Here is a 19072-nt window from a genome sequence, read left to right as displayed (position 1 = left end):
TCAAAAGTCTCAACTCAAATATGATTTTAAAACTGACATGTATACACTGCTCATTTTAAAATAGATAACCAACAAGGACCTAACACAGGGAACTTAACACAGGGAACTTAACACAGGGAACTCTGCTCAAGACTCTATTATAACCTAAATGGGAAAAGAATTTTAAAAAGGATAGATACATATGTATAATTAAACCACTTTGTTGTACATCTGAGACTAACACTTCATTAATCAAATATACTTCAATTTCATCATAAAAATAAAGAGTCCATAAAATCTGCTTCAAAAAAATAAAAACAACAAAACCAAAAGTCTCAACTCACAATAATAAAATGATTTTTCTGCATAGTTCCATTGTCTTGAGAACTCTGATTAGAACATCATTATGGTAAAACAAAATGAATAAATGTAATATTACGAGTTGGTGTCATACTCATGTAATTTTTCCAAATAATGTTACAGCTGGTTTTGGATATCTATCAGTATCCCAATATTGGACAGTTCATATTATCACCACACCACAGAGAAAATTTTAGATTTTCCATCTATAACAAACTATTACATTATCATAAAAGAATGTTTTCAAAAACCAATGATGATCCAGTATTCCTTCTCATGATGTAAAGAGCCTCAAATAAAGCACAAATAGTATAAATTGTGGCAGAATAAAAATATAAATAGACCTGTGATCTAAAAGCTGTGTATATGTAATAGGGTGGATTATGTTACATCTGTTATAACAACTTCATCTTCCCCCACTGGTTATGAGGCTGTAATTCTGAATTTCTGCAAGCACCTGATAACCTTTCATGCAACTAAAGGATATTGTATAGAGATATGAGTCACTACTGAGTAATTGTCATTGTATTTGAAAATGCTACTCCTTTGCAATCCTTGCTATTACTGCTTTGTCCCTAACTATCTTTTCCTCATTCCCAGGTCCATGTACAAGACACATATTTCAAAATTTAAACTAAATCTGTGTTGGAAACTTTGGGGGTTATGAATACCATTCGTGGTTGTTGAAAACACAGAAAACAACTGAGAATATTGGGTAAAATCACAAATTCTTTTTATGTGGCCATCTTTTAAAAAACAATTCTTTCATTTGAAGCAAGATTTCAACAAATACAAATTGTAGTCTTGGGATCACTATGAGCACGTAGCGATGCCCCCTGGACCTGGACATTTTAACTTGGCTAGGCATTTATCATGACCAGGGGATTATGGTTTTATTGTAGTTTCTTTGTAAACTTACACCACAAAGGTGGTTCTTGACATTTACACAATAGATACTTTTGGGTATTATAAATCCAAGCCCTAAACCAGCTTTCATAGGCCAAATTCAGAATTTCCCACTATAAGTGATTGTGAGTGGTTTAGCGAAACCCATGGAGATTTGGAAAGGGAAGGGAGGTCAGCCTTCATGATGTGACTGTGGCATTTGTAGACTATTATTTGTAGCAGCATCAGCCAAGCCAAGCAATTCAAATGCTTTCTGACCATATTCACCGCAGGACAGTACAGGCTTCTCTATCCCACCCCTCTCTTCCACACTGAGGGGTCTTATGCAGATTCCTAGCACTAGAGGACACCTTAAGTTATCAGGTAATACATTTTATCATGCACAACTAAAATTACCCCTTACCCCACTGAGTCTCCCCTTTCCTTCCAAACCCTTTCTGCCTCCTCAGTCCTAATTCTACTCTAGGGTATGAGAGTGGCAATGAGAAGAGGAAGCACCTGTGGAGGGCAGCTGGAGAGTCTCCTCACCCCGGGGTCTGTGAACAAGTGTGGGCTATCTCCCTACTTCCTTCTGTCTTAGCCATGCTCCAGAACACTGTGAACATCCACTCTAGATTTAAAGGCTGAAGGCCACTCAACATTCAGATCAAGGCTCTATGGGAGAGATCAGACAGAGGCAGGAGACCTGTGAGGGAGGTTCACAGATTGATGTCTCTGATTTCTAGGAGGGAGCTGCAGGATTCCATTCAGCTGCTGCTTCCCCTTGTCCTGCAAAGGTTCACACCCACCCACTGGAATGCCTGCAGGGATGGTATTTAACAAAATAGTGCTAATTTTTAGTTTTCCAAAAATGGAACACCACACACATCACTAAAAAAATCAAGTATTTTGTTTGTTTTTCAAACATTCGATTTCTCAAATATATTTGTCAAGAATGTATTACATACTAAAGTATGCTGTTGTTCAGTCACTAAGTTGTGACCAACTCTTTGCGACCCCATGGACTGCAGCATGCCAGGCTACACTGTCCTTCACTATCTCCCGGAGTTTGCTCAAACTCCTGTCCATGGAGTTGGTGATGCTGTCCAACCATCTCATCCTCTGCCACCCCCGTCCCCCCTTGCCCTCAATCTTTCCCAGCATTAGGATCTTTTCCAATGAGTTGGCTCTTTGCATCAGGTAGTCAAAGTATCAGAGTTTCAGCTTCAGCATCAGTTCTTCCAATGAATACTCAGGATTGATTTCCTCTAGGATTGACTGGTTTGATCTCCATGCATTCCAAGGGACGCTCAAATGTGCTCTCCAGCACCACAGTTCAAAAGCATCAATTCTATGGCACTCAGCCTTCTTTATGGTCCAATTCTCACATCCATACATGACCACTGGGAAAATCCATAGCTTTGACTATACAGACCTTGCCAGTAGAGTGATGTCTCTGCTTTTAAAAACACTGCCTAGGTTTTTCATAGCTTTTCTTTCAAGGAGCAAGCTTGTCATAGCTTTTCTTTGGAGAAAAGCTATGATAAGCCTAGACAGCAAGTCCATAATAAAGTATCTATCCTGCAAAAGATATCATCAATTAAGAATCTATATGCCCACCTTAGAGTTCTTAAATTAGCTTTGGACTAAAAGAAAAGGTCATGGCTGTACCATTAAAGGAAATAGGAAAAAGGAGTTATTACTTGTCCTTCCATACAACATAAAGCTTTCATTATGACTTAAGATGATACTAAGTTCAGAAAAGTGATGAAAAATTATTAGAGGATCTCCAAAAGTTACCTTTAAAAAGCTTAACATGACAAACTATAAACTTGGATAAGTCTCTTGAGCTTGCCAAGACATAAGGATCAACCATTTTGAGGAATGGAATCTTCAATAAATGCCAGTCTGTCAATTAAACAAGAGAACTTTATCTTTGTTTTGTCTTTTAGAACTATTTTGCTAAACTTATTAGTGAAGGCCTTTTTCAGTTTATAGGTTTTTATAATGACTCACTACTTAAAAATTCAGGTTCTTCATATAATTGTTCAGAGAGGAAAATTTAATAGATATTTTTCCATCTTTATAGATTTCTAAAACCTATGAGAAAGGGTAAAGCCATAGCACTATTGTTGTCTCTGGGACAAATCAGTATGGAGAAAGCATTCTAAGTGAGTTCTTATCATCTAGAAAGCATTCTAGATGAGTGCTTAGGACCATCATTGGGTGATGGTCCTAAAATGCCTCAGGCATCACAATCTTCACTGGAACCAAGAATAAATCAAGAAGACAGAGAAGGTGAGGATGTACTTTCATAGGGAATCACAATGGTGAGTGGAGAGAATATAGCCAAGCACTCTAATATTTCCTGCTGCTGTTTACTTACAAAATCTGTACTTTGTAAAAACTGTCATTTAAAACTATGGGAAGAGCCAAAAATACTCTGATTATGGCAACTTTATCATTTCTAACATATATCTAAATCAACACCATAGTGGGGCCAACAATAAGATTTATGATCAGTAATTTCATTTAACATTTTGATAGTCAGGTAAGTCAGGTAAATTGCTTACCTGACTGTTCACAGTAAGCGATTTCATGAGCTTTACTTCCATGTAGATACACAGTACAATTAGTATCCCCATTTTCAGATGATGCAATGGAAACCAGCTTGATATTTAGGAGCAAATAAGTGGCAGAGCAAGTAAGTCAGCAAAAGCTTAAGCCTACAAGTCTGAGTTTCTTCTCACTGTATCCTATTTTTTACTATATTCTTCAAAATGAATTAAAATCACCAAATCTGTTGAAATTTGCCAGTGAATGTATTTTATACATTATCAAGTCATTATTCCCTATGGTATAAATTATTCATTCAAAGAGAGAAAAACCAGGAAAGAAAAAAAACATTCGCTGGTGACTCACTATTTACTAGGTGGGACATTTTTATGATTGTCATAGATATTCTAACAAGCTAACAAGCATATTAAAATTCATTCCTGTCCCACATTAAAATAATTTTAGCTGGGAAAAAAAGACATAATTACTATTATCATTTTGCTTTTGAAATTATTGGCTACAAGTCTCTCATTTAATTAGGATAAGCTCTGATTTCTTAGCAATCATTCTGTAGAAAATCTAGTCTATAGATTATTTTCAAATATGACATTTTTATGAATACCAAATTTAACTACTCACGAAGTTGACAATGATGTTATGCTTCATAGGCATTTAATAAAACATGTATTCATTTAGATTTTGTCTTTTTATTATAATCTCCAGAGAATTTTCTTTCTTGATTTCAAACCTATTTTTGCAGACCACTGAAAAACCTGTAGCCCCCTAATGCTGTGTGTCTGGTGCCTGATAAATAAAGTGACCTTTGGCACTGTGCCAGGCACTCTGCAGACCTTACCTCATAAGATTATCTGTGCAGCAAAAAAAAAAAAAAAAAAAAAAGCACTCTGAGCTACAGATAATAGGTTGCTGCAGCAAAACCCCAGAAAATCTATAAATTAGGAGGATGATCTCCTAGGAATTCCTACCACACCAGCAATTTTAGTGTTCTCTATTTAAATAACAATCAAGTTCAGGGGGGAAATTGCAGTGAAAATAGAATATTGGAGATATAGGGATAAAATATTTTTTTCCTTTAAAAATGTTACTAGAAATGTTAATCATGTATGGACTTTATTTCATTAAAATATATCAATGTCAGTTCATTAGTTATGACAAATATACTAATGTATGATCTTAACAACAGATAAGAAGAATGTGGGGTGAACCAGAACTCTCTCTGTATTATCTTTGCAATTTTTCACTAAGCCTAAAACTATTCTAAATATTTATTTCTATAAATAGAATCATGAATAAAAGTTTTTAAACAGAAAAAAAATGGCCCTAATATATTCTTTGTACCATTTCCCTTTCATTCCTTCCCCTTCATGGATATTTCAGTCATAAAGTCACTGGATGGGGAAGTGCTAACTGCCTATGTAGAGGGCAGCTTGTTAAGGAAGGATGAAGTTCAAGTGTGGTGAATAAGTAATCACACAGAGAGAAGGCACCAGATGTCCTGCTGTTAAAGAGTTACAAATGCGGAAAGAAAGAAAATTAGAACACCATGCTGTAGCAATGAATTAGAATTGGAGGTTTCAGCATGAACAATGGTTTTCAATATATGCATAGAAACATCAATGTAAGTGTGTGTGTGTGCCCTGTTCACTAAGAATGACCTGGGTTTAGTTTCACTTCAATAGCAACTAGTAGACCTAGTGCCCAGATACTAATTTCTAAACATCATTCTTAACTAAAAGAAAATAGGCCCTTTAGAGTAATAACTGGGTGGTAACTGGTTCTTATTTTTGGAGGGGAACTTGATAATATGATTCTAAATCCTTAAAGAATATATAATCATTTCTCCAGATATTTCACATCTGAAAGTATCTTAATGAAATTATGAAATGAATTAACAAAAATGAAATCTGTCCATTGGCATGATTCCAAGATGTATACTTAGTTTTGCTTATTTTTAACAAAGAGGTAGACAAAATGCTCAACAGTCGGGGTTTGGTTAGTAAGGGCCTATATAGCCATTAAACAAAATTTTATTGATTTATATTTTATTAACACATTGTATGCTTTTATTACTTTTACACAGGTTTTTAAAATATATTTTTATGTACTTTTGTACTTATTTATGTTTTATTAACTCTAAAAGGCATTCATAATATATTGCTGAATGGTGAAATCAAAGTAGAAAGCCATATAATAATATGGTGTGTAATGTGTAATAATGGTGTGAAAAGTGTGTGTGTGTGTAAGAGCAGCGATGTTTATTGTGTAAACTCATTATATGTGAAACTAAACATACCTACACACAACTGCAATTAGAAAAAGAGAATCACAGAATATGCACAATTGTTAATTTCTTAAATTATGATGTTCAGGTAAATATCATTTTCCTTTTCTTTGTTTTCCACATTTTCTATAAGAAATGTATACAACCTGGTTATATAAAATAATAAAGTAGTAGAAGCCTTGCCAGAATGCATGTGAGTCATTTCTCAAGTTGGTTCATCCCACTTAGCCTTGGTCTCTGAGACTCTGGGCTGATCACCATTATTGAAAATGGCAACCTTCTGCTGCCAGAGAAAGCAACAAAGCCGAGAGGCTGAAAACACCTGGGCAGGAGGCATTCACTCTAACTGAAAGTGTTGACTGCTCTCTCTTCACAATCTGATAAAGGAGAAGACAAATCAATGTTGTCAATAAAGAGTGTTTCTGTGTCCTTGAAAGAAGACTTTCTGCATAGAAAAGATCATTCCTAGGTTTCCTTTGGTTTTAAAGCTTAAAGTTAAATCTATTCAAGGTGCAAATCTAAAAGCCTAACTCACCTTTAAGTTTTTAGATCAATTTACAAATTATTAGTGTAAAATATTTTAATAGTAATTTAAATGATTTTGATCAATCACTTGTCCAATTTTTAAAAATAATCATTTTAAAAGCAATCCCTTTAAAAACTGTCTGTCTGATAAACTGAATAGGTTAGATAGGTAGATAAACAGATGGATAGATATAGATACATATATAAAATCTTAAAGGATTCCCAGGTGGCACAGTGGTAAAGAATCTGCTTGCTAATGCAGGAGTTGCAAGAGACGTGAGTTCCATCCCTGGGTTGGGAACATACCTTGGAGTAGGAAATGGCAACCCACTTCAGTATTCTTGCCAGAAAATCCCATGGTCAGAGGAACCTGGCAGGATACAGTCCATGGAGTCACAAAGAGTTGGACACGACTGAGCATGAGCATGCACACAAGATAAAATCTTGAATGATCCAATACTATATGTAACTTGGTAAGATTTCAACTTAAAATGAGTCAATCTAAAAATCTAAATCATTTACTCTAGTACACACTTTTTTTTTTTTAATTTTATAAATTTATTTATTTTAGTTGGGGGCTAATTACTTTACAATATTGTAATAGTTTTTGCCATACATTGACATGAATCAGCCATGGGTTTACATGTGTTCCCCTTCCTGGACCCCCCACCCACCTCCCCCCCCATCCCATCCCTCTGGGTCATCCCATTGCCCCGGCCCTGAGCCCTTGTCTCATGCATCGAACATGGAATGGTGTTCTGTTTCACATATGATAATATACATGTTTCAATGCTATTCTCGACAGAATCATTTTAAGATGTTACTTGGTAGGCCAAATTCTCTTACACACGAGAAATTCTTAAATACCACATACACATAGATCTCTTCTTTACACAAAAATATAGCTGCTAAAATATTTAACTATTTAAAATATTTCTACTGTAAATTATAAATCTTCCAAGGCTAAAAACTTTTTATCCATGAAGGAATGGATATCATTAAAAATAGTTTTCAGGTTACCTTCTCAATCAATTGAAGCTGTATGTTGGTTGGAGATTTCAATCAAGCTGCTGACTGGATTTTGGTCAGTGCCATTAAGGGTCACCTTGAGCCCTATTCATCTCACACGCTAGTGAAGTAATGCTCAAAATTCTCCAAGCCAGGCTTCAGCAATACATGAACCGTGAACTTCCAGATGTTCAAGCTGGTTTTAGAAAAGGCAGAGGAACCAGAGATCAAATTGCCAACATCCGCTGAATCATCAAAAAGGCAAGAGAGTTCCAGCAAAACATCTATTTCTGCTTTATTGACTATGCCAAAGCCTTTGACTGTGTGGAACACAATAAGAAAGTGAAAGTGAAAGTGATGTCACTCAGTCATGTCCAACTCTTTGGGACCCCATGGACTGTAGCCTACCAGGCTCCTCTGTCCGTAGGATTCTCCAGGCAAGAATACTGGAGTGGGTTGCCATTTCCTTCTCCAGGAGATCTTCCCAACCCAGGGATTGAACCCGGGTCTCTCACATTGCAGGCAGATGCTTTACCATCTGAACCACTAGGGAAGTCACTGTGTGGATCACAATAAACTGTGGACAATTCTGAAAGAGATGGGAATATCAGACCACCTGACCTGCCTCTTGAGAAACCTGTATGCAGGTCAGGAAGCAACAGTTAGAACTGGACATGGAACAACAGACTGGTTCCAAATAGGAAAAGGAGTATGTCAAGGCTGTATATTGTCACCCTGCTTATTTAACTTATATGCAGAGTACATCATGAGAAACGCTGGGCTGGAGGAAGCACAAGCTGGAATCAAGATTGCCGGGAGAAATATCAATAACCTCAGATATGCGGATGACACCACCCTTATGGCAGAAAGTGAAGAAGAACTAAAGAGCCTCTTGATGGAAGTGAAAGAGGAGAGTGAAAAAGTTGGCTTAAACCTCAACATTCAGAAAACTAAGATCATGGCATCTGGTCCCATCACTTGATGGGAAATAGATGGGGAAACAGTGGAAACAGTGTCAGACTTTATTTTTTGGGGGGCTCCAAAATCACTGCAGATGGTGATTGCAGCCATGAAATTAAAAGACGCTTACTCTGTGGAAGGAAAGTTATGACCGACCTAGACAGCATATTAAAAAGCAGAGACATTACTTTGCCAACAAAGGTCATGTAATACAAGCCATGGTTTTTCCAGTAGTCATGTATGGATGTGAGAGTTGGACTGTGAAGAAAGCTGAGTGCTGCAGAATTGATGCTTTTGAACTGTGGTGTTGGACAAGACTCTTGAGAGTCCCTTGGACTGCAAGGAGATCCAACCAGTCCATCCTAAAGGAGATCAGTCCTGGGTGTTCATTGGAAGGACTGATGTTGAAGCTGAAACTCCAATACTTTGGCCACCTCATGCGAAGAGTTGACTCATTGGAAAAGAGCTTGATGCTGGGAAGGATTGGGGGCAGTAGGACGAGGATTAAAAGGGGATGAGAGAGGATGAGATGGTTGGATGGCATCACCGACTTGATGGACATGAGTTTGGGTGGACTCCAGGAGTTGGTGATGGACAGGAAGGCCTGGCATGCTGCGAATCATGGGGTTGCAAAGAGTCAGACATGACTGAGCGACTGAACTGAACTGAACTGAGCCCTATTCATGGTCTATTGAAGTGAAGTGAAGTTAAAGTCTCTCAGTTGTGTCTGACTCTTTGTGACCCCAGGACTATAGAGTCCATGGAATTCTCCAGGCCAGAATACTGGAGTGGATAGCCTTTCCCTTCTTCAGGGGATCTTCCCAACCCAGGGATCAAATCCACATCTCCCGCATTGCAGGCGGATTCTTTACCAAATGAACCACAATCAAGGGAAGCATGGTCTATTACAGGGATTTAATGAGGGTTGAGTTCAAAAGCCTTGAAAGTGACATAGCCCATATTATAGATTTACTCATACCCTTCCCATATTTTAAGTTAGATTAACTTTCATCCCATTAACTATGATATTTAATTGAATCCAACAATGTGAGTCACTGCTTCATTCAGTTCTGAATTATTTTTAGATTCTTTCCATTAGGACTACAATTCCTACACTTGCATATATTTCATAACATTTGATTAAAAGTTAGATCTCTCACACCAAGCAATCATAATGCATAAAGTCTTTCTCCTGATGAATATGTATGTATGCACGTGTATTTTGTAGAGAAAGCAGGAGTGAGAAGATGGTTAAATTGCTGGTAAACTGGTCAGTTTAGGGGCAAAGGAATTTTGCTGTCTTATTTCCTAACCCAGGCAAGTTGATAATATAATGTTTAACTGACAAAGGTTAGGAAGTAAGTTCTACTTCTTAAAAATTTATTATTTATTTCTAAAGAATCAAATCACTTCTCCAGTCTACTTTTTTGGAAAAGAGAGGTTAAAGTGCAAGCTCAATTGCTTGGACCACAATGTGGTGTCACATGGGCATAGGAGGTCAGCTGCATCAGAGCCACCATGCTACCACTCACCCTATAGCTCCCACTGACAGCAGAGTCCCAACACCTGGAGAACCTAGCACCTTAGTGAAGTTATTTTCATTTCAGCTATAGGAATGCCATTGACTATAGAATTTAAAAGTGAAGGAGAAAAAAATGCTGCCTCCTCATATTTAGAATACCTTGTTTATACTCTCCTGAAGGAAAAAAGGTACAATAGATTTAGTTGTGCTCAAGAAGTTATTCTAGAAACAATTATTTACTGATTCTCAATGCCAAAAAAATGTCAGAAATTAAAAAAAAGCAGTCCACGATCTTGCAGAAGAGTTACAGCTGGAAATCCTTGTATAGTTCTCACCAATCTAAAAAGAGATCCCATTTTATCTATGTCATGAATAAAAAGACATTGGCATCCAGCACCAGGATTATTATCTGCCTACTCGGAAAAATGATTAATTTAAGATAAATAGATGCTGGCTTCAGACACCCTGATTGTATTTCCCAGATACTTCTGTAGCAACACTCTCTCCACTCAGACGTTATCTAGTATTCAGAGGATGGCTCTTTCCCACTCACAACACACAAAGCATTCAAGATTTAATCTAGCTCCCTGTACGATGTGGTTGAGTTTTTTTTTTCCACTTTACCATCACCCCTATCAATACAAATCTCTTTTTTAACTTTTCATAGCAGAAACTTCTTATTTTCCCCTTTCTATTTCATTGTAGAAAAATGGCTTAACTATAAAGGATGATAGTAAAAGTATGTCACTCAAAACAAATAAGTCAAGTAGAAAATAGCAATCACAATCTTATCATTTAATTTTAAAATTTTGCAGAGCATGAGTATGCTCTAGTTTTCCCTGAAAAGATTTTTATTCTAAAGATCTGCTTTTTAAAAGTATACCTTATAAGTGTAAAGTTGTCTTTATTCCAAAAAGCTATTACATGTTTAAATTTCTTTAATTCAGTTTGTTAAAGGCAAAGAGGATATGTAGTAGCCAGTATTTTTTTTGATACAATAAAAACATGACCTACAACAATTTTCCTCCTTTTATGAGACATAGATCTTAGAGAATGACCTTATGAAAAATCTAAGGCTATTCTGATCCTTAAATATATCACTGAAAGCAAATTCTAACAAGTAAGGATGATCACTGAATACACATCACACTACTTGTCTTCACATCTGGAAACTCATTAAATATCACTCCACACAATCCTGTGAGCCTTCAGTCAAGAGATGAAGCTTAAAAGTATGTTTTCTTTTTACCATAGTGCTATCTTACTGAAAAGTCACACATATACACACACATACACACATACACACACACAAATGAGATATGGGTCCATGGTAATTGAATATGGGTACATGGTAATTAGGTATAATATTTTGTGGAATAGATAGATATTTAACTTGTCAAGCAATGACTAGGCCAGGCTATTTTTCTACCTTGTGAAAGACTCCATAAAACTGCCAGATATGAAAGTAATCTTATACCTTCAGCTCTGTTTATGATGAAAAAAAAGTTACCCTTCTCATCAAGTCAAAAGCAAAAAGTGCAGACTTCAAAATAAAGTTTAATAAAAATTATCATTGTAAATAGGTATAATCACAGCAATTATAACACAAACAACAAGTTGTTTGGCCAAAAGAGTTGATAATTCTAAGGAGTAGGTGATCCTAAGGGCCTTAATATTTGATCCTAAAATTTGCGATGTGATTCTGCGAATTTTGTGTTTATGTTTTTAGGCATCTTATAATGACAGCTGGATTTTTCTGAGTATATCACAACTGAACAAAAGTGGCATAGCCGATTGAAAAGTTTTACAAGAATACAAAATATTCACACAAAAATCATAATTATTTCTACTAACTAGATCCTATTGGGTTAGGAGTTAAGACCTTCTAGTTAGTTCAGCCAATATCTTACAAAATTTAAGTCTCAGAACCTCTCCAGGCTGAAAGAGGCACAATATAATTATTTATCAATATCTCAGCATACAACAACACACCAAGTCCAGGATAGATTTGCCTAGGATCCCTCCAAGAATAAGTACCCATATTGAAACAGTTTTTCTATGAGGTCAACAGTGGCATATATATAGCTGAGAGGTCTCTGTCGTAGAAACAAGGAAGTATAGTGACAGGTGAGGCATGGACCAAAATGGCTTTTATGCATCTCCAGCAGATGCCAACACTGAAAAATGGTGATGGAAGACCAAATGCCTACACTGCCCCCACTGTCATGTTACTAAAGACTTGGAATTTGTCCTCCAAAGTAGTCACCTTAGTAAACTCATTTTCTGTAACTCACTTCACAAATAAAGTGGCATTTATAATCACATATATTAAAACAATGATATTTAGTATCCCATAAGGCTCTGAAATGTCCAAAACTGCTGTCGTTCATATATTTTTGAAGAAATATGAAATTTTCCTGAATTAGAATGAGCAAAAGAGCTTTGAATTCAGCATAGGCTGAAAAGGTTGCACAATAATAAAGGTTTGCTGGCTAAATTAACAAAAATCCATTTACCTGTCTAGGACAGCCAATATTTTAAAATATTTCATTATTGTTTCTTTTACTATTTACAATGTTTCTCTGGTTACTCAAAAATATATGATTACTTAGACTTGGAATAATAATACTCTCCCTTTAAAAAGAAATGCTTTTAAAAGTATCATTGTAGCCTAAATCTTCATTACATTTATGGAGTACAACAATATTTTAGCAGGCATTTCTGACTCTAAAATTGTGCCTTTCCAAACATCTGGAATACAGTTATTAATACCATTAAATATGGCACCCACATATTATTTCCCTGTGTAAAAATATGTAATGGTTCTCTATTGAGCATCACTAAATTCAGATTCCTATAACTTTCTTGAATAGCTCTAGCTTGAAACATCTATCATATTTCCTCAAAAGTACTCTAGGAAGAAATATCATTTCCCTCTTTCAGTATTTCATGTACACATGTTCTTGTCATCCTTCCTATAAGATAAGCAACTGGAGTGTCATATTATTAGTTAGCCTCTTTGTCCGATGTCTTCCTTAACAGCAAGAGGAATTTGTTATGTCAGCAATTCCATTCAGTCATTCCCCACAGCACATTGATCAGAGTTAAACCAAAAGCAAGAACCAAAGTAGATATTAGCTTATTGATGCTGTGTCCTAGTAAATATAATATATGGACCAGAGTAAATATTTGTACTGAAATTATAAAGATTACTCCAATCATGTGAAAAGTGAAAGTTGTTCAGTCGTGTCCGACTCTTTGTGACCCCATGGACTAAACAGTCCATGGAATTCTCCAGGCAAGAATACTGGAGTGGGTAGCCATTCCCTTATCCAGGAGATCTTCCCAACCCAGGGATCGAACCCAGGTCTCTAGCATTGCAGGCGGATTCTTTACCAACTGAGCTATCAGGGAAGCCCCACTCCAATCATAATCATATCCAATACTTTGGCTACCTGATATGAAGAACTGACTCATTGGAAGACCCTGATGCTGGGAAAGATTGAAGGTGGGAGGAGAAGGGGACAACAGAGGATGAGATGGTTGGATGGCATCACCGACGCGATGGATATGAGTTTGAGTAGGCTCCGGGAGTTGGTGATGGACAGGGAAGCCTGGCATGCTGAAGTCAACGGGGTCACAAAAAGTCGGACACGACTGAGAAACTAAACTGAAGTGAATAATAATTATCTTTGTGTACAGAAAGATACTCAGATATTTTTGATACTCAAAGATCCATTACAGAGAGATTTTTGAAAAACTAAATTGTGATTTGTTGTGTTGATGTCACATGACATAGAGAGCACAGCAAGTTTAAGTAAGCCATATATCTTTGGAGTTCTTCCAAACGTCAAATAACCAGAAAATAAATCTTGTAAGGGAGGAAAAGTAACAAAGCTCAGAGTTTAGTTTTATTAGCAGTCTCCAACATCTCTGTATAGAAGGGATGATCCTAACATATTTCCAAAGCATACAACACATGGATTCCATTCTCAAGCTCCACTTTACCGGCTGGACACAACAGCAATTTAGTAAAACACAGCATTCTAGTTTTTAATAGAGAAAAACCTAGGGTCACTGAAGCATAATTACCCTATAATCTTCCTCCTCTATAATTTACTATCAGATACTTTCATTCTTTACCACCAAATGTTTTGAAGAGTGGTCTACTCTTTGACCACAATGACTAACTGACCAATTGCAAACTGGTTTCTCTCAGCAACTTTACTTTTTAAGGCTCCAGGAAACCTGTGATTGCCAATATTAGTAGGTCATCTCAGTCCTCAAGTTTTTTGACCTCTCTGGAATTTTACTCCACCATGTACTTTTATACCGCTCTCCTATATTGACTTTCATGGCCCTGTGTTTCCTTTGTTCTGCACCTGTAATGCTCTGCCACCTCTTTCACTGAGTCCCATTTGCCCACTTCTTAAAATTAGGTTTACATGGTACTCTTCTCCACCTACACTGTCTCATTTCCTTTCATTATCTCACAATCATTTTAGTTCCCATGGTTTCAACTCTTCCCTCAATGCAGAAGACTATCAAATTTGCATCATAATCCAGACTTCTCCAGTTCTCCAGACTCTAATTGCATTTATACCTGCACCTTTCTATGGCAATTCCATTTCAACATAATACATACAAACTGTTTTTCTTCCAAAATCTAGGTTTTCTCCTTTCTCTTCCATCTCTACTAAAACAAAACAAAATAAAACGAAACATAGACTTTGTAGTTACTGACATTCAAACCGACAGAGCATCTTTATATCCTTGCATCTCTCACGTCTCATGTCCAATTAAGTCATGAAAATCTTGGTGATGACATGCATATTTCCTCCATCTCAGCAACTGCTTTAGTTGAGATTCTAACTGTCCAACTGGGCTAAAATTTTTAAAGATCTACCTTTCTCTCAGTAGTATGCCTTAGGCTAGTTATGCAAACATTTCACTTCATGTAAGGCTTTTCTGGACTCCTGCACTGTGTCTTGATAACTGCTTCATCTTTCATCTCTATGTCTTCCTATCTTGACTCAGTCATTAGGCCCAAACACCCCTTCTTGAGCCTGATTGAAGATCCAACATTTTATAAATTCTATCCATCAGTGGGCTGATAAGTGAGCCTATCCCAGAGTCACAAGCAGAACAAAATGTGCATTACCTTTCCTTGAACCATCACCACAGCCTTGTGTTTTTTTTTAGTGTTAATTTCTTTTTCTAAACAGAACAATAATGTAGACAAGCTTAGAATATTATGAATATACAAAGCAAATATCGCCACCAAATTCCACTAATTTTAACACTTGGCTAGATTTCTCTCTACTCTGGTTTCTATATTTTTAAAATAAAATTAAGATCACATAGTACATATAATTTTGTAAGTTATATTATTTACTTTAGAGAATGCCCTTTTTCCCTCCATTTAAAATATTCTTCAGAAATGGCTTCACGGCATCATAGTAATCCAAAATTAATACATCTATTCAATTTTCAAAGTTTTCTTTTAATTCCCTAATAACCATCTTTACATTAAAATCTTTGTCAATTTTATTTCTTCATTTCTTTATGATATGTATCTGGAAGACATACTACTTAATCAAAGAGTAGGAGTTTTTAAGCTTGTGATCTATATCATCAAATTGCTTTCCAGAAAAAGCTAAACCAAAGTTGTCGACTGGCAGACAGTAAGGGCACTAATTTGGCAACTGCGGAATTCTGAAAAGTGCTCTGGCTGCTTCCAGTCCCCACCTCTAAATCCTCTGCTCTTCACAGGCAACATTCCAAACCACAGTTAGGATTACATGTGCTCAACGAGTCTCTCCTACCTCTGAGCATGTGTCCGGGTCCTCCAAACACTGGATGCAACTTCCTTTCTTGTTTTCCACTCCCTTCTTCTGCCTACCCTCGAGTCCATGCCAGCAAATCTCCTCCAGGAGAGGCTTTTGCAAATATATAGAGTTCCATTCTACACTAATTAAATAAGAACAGGAGTCAGCTTTGAAAAAAAGTTCTCCACAAGATGATTCTAATAGCCAGGGTTTAAATCACCACAGGCCAGACCATTCTGCCTTAAAGTGAAACAGACAGAGCTATTGGGAGAACCTGTCAGAAAATCACTTCACTTTAAGCAGACCTCACTTTAAGTGGACCTCACTTAAAGCAGACTAACTCACACCTTTTAGGCCTAGAGGCCAGGAATCAACAATTTAACAAACCTGCAGATTCTGTGGTCTGAGAACTACTCTAGTCAAGCCAGACTATTCTCATTTTCTTAATGAAGTGAATATATGTCTTCTGTTCCCTATGCTTCAAGTTTACAGTCTTTTCCAAACCCTCCCTGACCCCCATCTCTACTCCACCACCACCCACCAGACATACAAATCACGTCTTTTTTCATGCCTGGCTTTGCTTATTCTTCCAGCAACATTTAATTGTTCTGGCATTTGTGTTTTCAGTGTTCATTGTTTGTCTTTACTGTAGTATTTCTTCTCTCCAGCCCTGTATTAAATGTAATTGTGTAGACTTTAAGCTCCACTAAGAGGATTGAGTTTTTCATGTGCAGGTACGATATCTGACTCACAAGAATACCTCCACACTGTCTGGCATATTTTTCTACAAAGACTAGACATCTGTTAAATGCTTATACTAAATAACAAAGTATTTCTAGCCTGAATCTCTTTGATAAATAATTACCAAACACTGTTCCATAATGTTTTTGCCAAGAGAAAAAACACTCAAGAATTAAACTAGTTTTCCTTTTTTTTAAATAAATCTTAAAACACCTAAGTATCTCTTGGTAACTAAGCTTACTCTGGTTTGCTCTGCTAAATCAAGTATGTTTTGTCTGCTTAATAATTTATGTATACCTGAACTACTGTAAAAATAAATCAACTATGTACCACATGCATGTTTGCTCAGTCTTGTTCAGCTCTTTGCAACCCCAATGGACTGTAGACTGCCAGGCTACTCTGTCCATAGAATTTTCCAGGCAAGAATACTGGAGTGGTCATTTCTTACTCCAGGGGTTCTTCCCAAGCCAGGGACTGAACCCATGTTTCCTGCATTGGCAGGAAGATTCTTTACCACAGTGCCACCTGGAAAGCCCAAATTAACTGTACTTCAATTAAAAAATAATAATAAAATGCTTAGTGAAAAGTTCTACCCAAGTTGATAGCCAATTTTTTAGACCATTGATTCTCTTACACTAAATGTATAGATGGGTCAACACACTAAGAGAATCAGTAGAAGGGATTTAGAGTGTTCTGTTTCCCAAGTACAGGAGCACAGGTGGAAGGTTAGAGTGGGATTTGATATTCCAGGTAGAAATCAAGTTCAGCTCATCCTGACATTCTAAAGTAATGAATTCAAAAAGCTTACACAAAGCCACTCCCCAGTTGTTTCCCTGAAGGCCATGCCCAAATACGAACTCTCTCATTAAACTTTCTAAGAAATCCCAGCCATCCTTTCTACCTTGGTGTTCTAAAGCACTGAACATTTGTCTGGTTTTATTGTTTGTCATAGCCATCTCCCATCCCAATGGACTCTAAACCCCTAAAATTAGCAACCAGGTATTTTCCACATTTGTGATTCTTACAGTGCAAATGATATTATCTGGCACATCAAAGGTGTAGATAAATCCAAAATGAATGAGAAATTAAAGACAGTACATCAATTTTTTGGATCACAGGTATAATGTAGGAGTTTTCCTTTCAATTTACTTTATGAAAACCATATGCTAACTTCCATTTGCAGTGGAACTTTCATGTCATAGAAGAGCAAAGAATGACCCTGTGATCATGAAAAGACGGAATAATTCATCTCCTCTTTACCTCAGGTAGACAGAGTGGGGAGGCTGTTGAGAGCATATTTAAATTGTGTGCAAGGTACTTGCATACCCCATACCTTAGTTTCCTCTTCTATAAATTCCTGGCAAAATTAGATGTTCTTGGGGGCTTCCCTGGTGGCTCAGATGGTAAAGAATCCACCTGCAATGTGGGAGACCTGGGTTGAGAAGATCCCCTCGAGGAGAACATGGCAACTCCAGTATTCTTGCCTGGAGAATCTCCTGAACAGAGGAGCCTGATGGGCTACAGTCCATGGAGTCACAAAGAATTGGACACTGAACGACTGAGCATAGCACACAGCTGTGGGAAAGAGGGCAGGGGAATAACAGTGGTATGTGGATTCTGAAAGAAGATATGGGGGAAGTTTTAAATTTTCAGCTAGAGATGAAAATTTTTAATATTTGTGATTGATGGACAGAGAGGGAACATGCATGCTTGGATTGGGGAGCAGACAGAATGGGGTGGTTCTTATAATTTGCAGAGACCTGTGCCTCTGAAATAAGAAGTATATGCCAACATTTAGTCATGAACCAAAAAAGATGTTGAAGAAATGGTAACCATGCTAATGAAAGAAATAAAGATCAATGGCAGGAAGAATAACAGGGAGGTAAAAGATTGCTTAGGAAAAAAAAAAAAGCTAAGTGGCAGTAATCATTTCGAAATAAACTATATACTGCTTCTTACACCCACACAAAAATGAAATCAAACTTGCCAAAAGGAATTTGCCAATTGTCAAAGCAAAAAATTGGCAGCTCTAATTATACTTGCTACAAATGAACAAAATGAATACTCTCCATGAATTACATTCAAAGCTGTCTAAAATCCTGAGTAGCATCCCAATAGTTGGATAATCTATATTTTATTATTTTTTATAACCTGACTTGCTTTCACAACAGACTCACCTAAAAGAAATTTTGTAAATTCAAACAATAAATTTAAAAGAGTGAGGATTACATAAAATAAAAATAAAAGCTAGACCAGGAATAGGAGATAAGTAGGAGTGAGAACCTCATGCTGCTTTGAAGGTCAGCATCAATTCCCATCACTCTGGGAAGCCAGAGATTGGCCTCTAAGTTTCTTAACAGTTGAAGAAGAAAGGGAATATAGTTCATGATACAGCTCTCTTTATCT

The 19072-nt window shown here is 36.8% G+C and overlaps 1 protein-coding gene across 13 annotated transcripts in view; it reads right to left on the bottom strand.

Annotated features, from left to right (window-relative positions):
- The window catches only part of ZNF804B (zinc finger protein 804B), an 889892-nt gene that overhangs the window by 459707 nt on the left and 411113 nt on the right, over positions 1 to 19072 (bottom strand). The window contains exon 5 of one of the 13 annotated variants that reach the window (XM_081533982.1): positions 7628 to 7811. The exons of the other annotated variants lie outside the window; for them this stretch is intronic. The gene's annotated coding sequence lies outside the window, so the exon portion shown is untranslated. The remainder of the gene's footprint in view (positions 1 to 7627; positions 7812 to 19072) is intronic. 13 annotated transcript variants of the gene reach the window in all.

This window comes from Giraffa tippelskirchi, chromosome 10 (assembly GCF_054371585.1).
Source record: "Giraffa tippelskirchi isolate mGirTip1 chromosome 10, T2T-mGirTip1v1.2.pri, whole genome shotgun sequence".
NCBI lineage: Eukaryota > Metazoa > Chordata > Mammalia > Artiodactyla > Giraffidae > Giraffa > Giraffa tippelskirchi.
The sequence above is the reverse complement of the archived record's forward strand: the minus strand, read 5'-3'. Positions and strand labels throughout refer to the sequence as shown.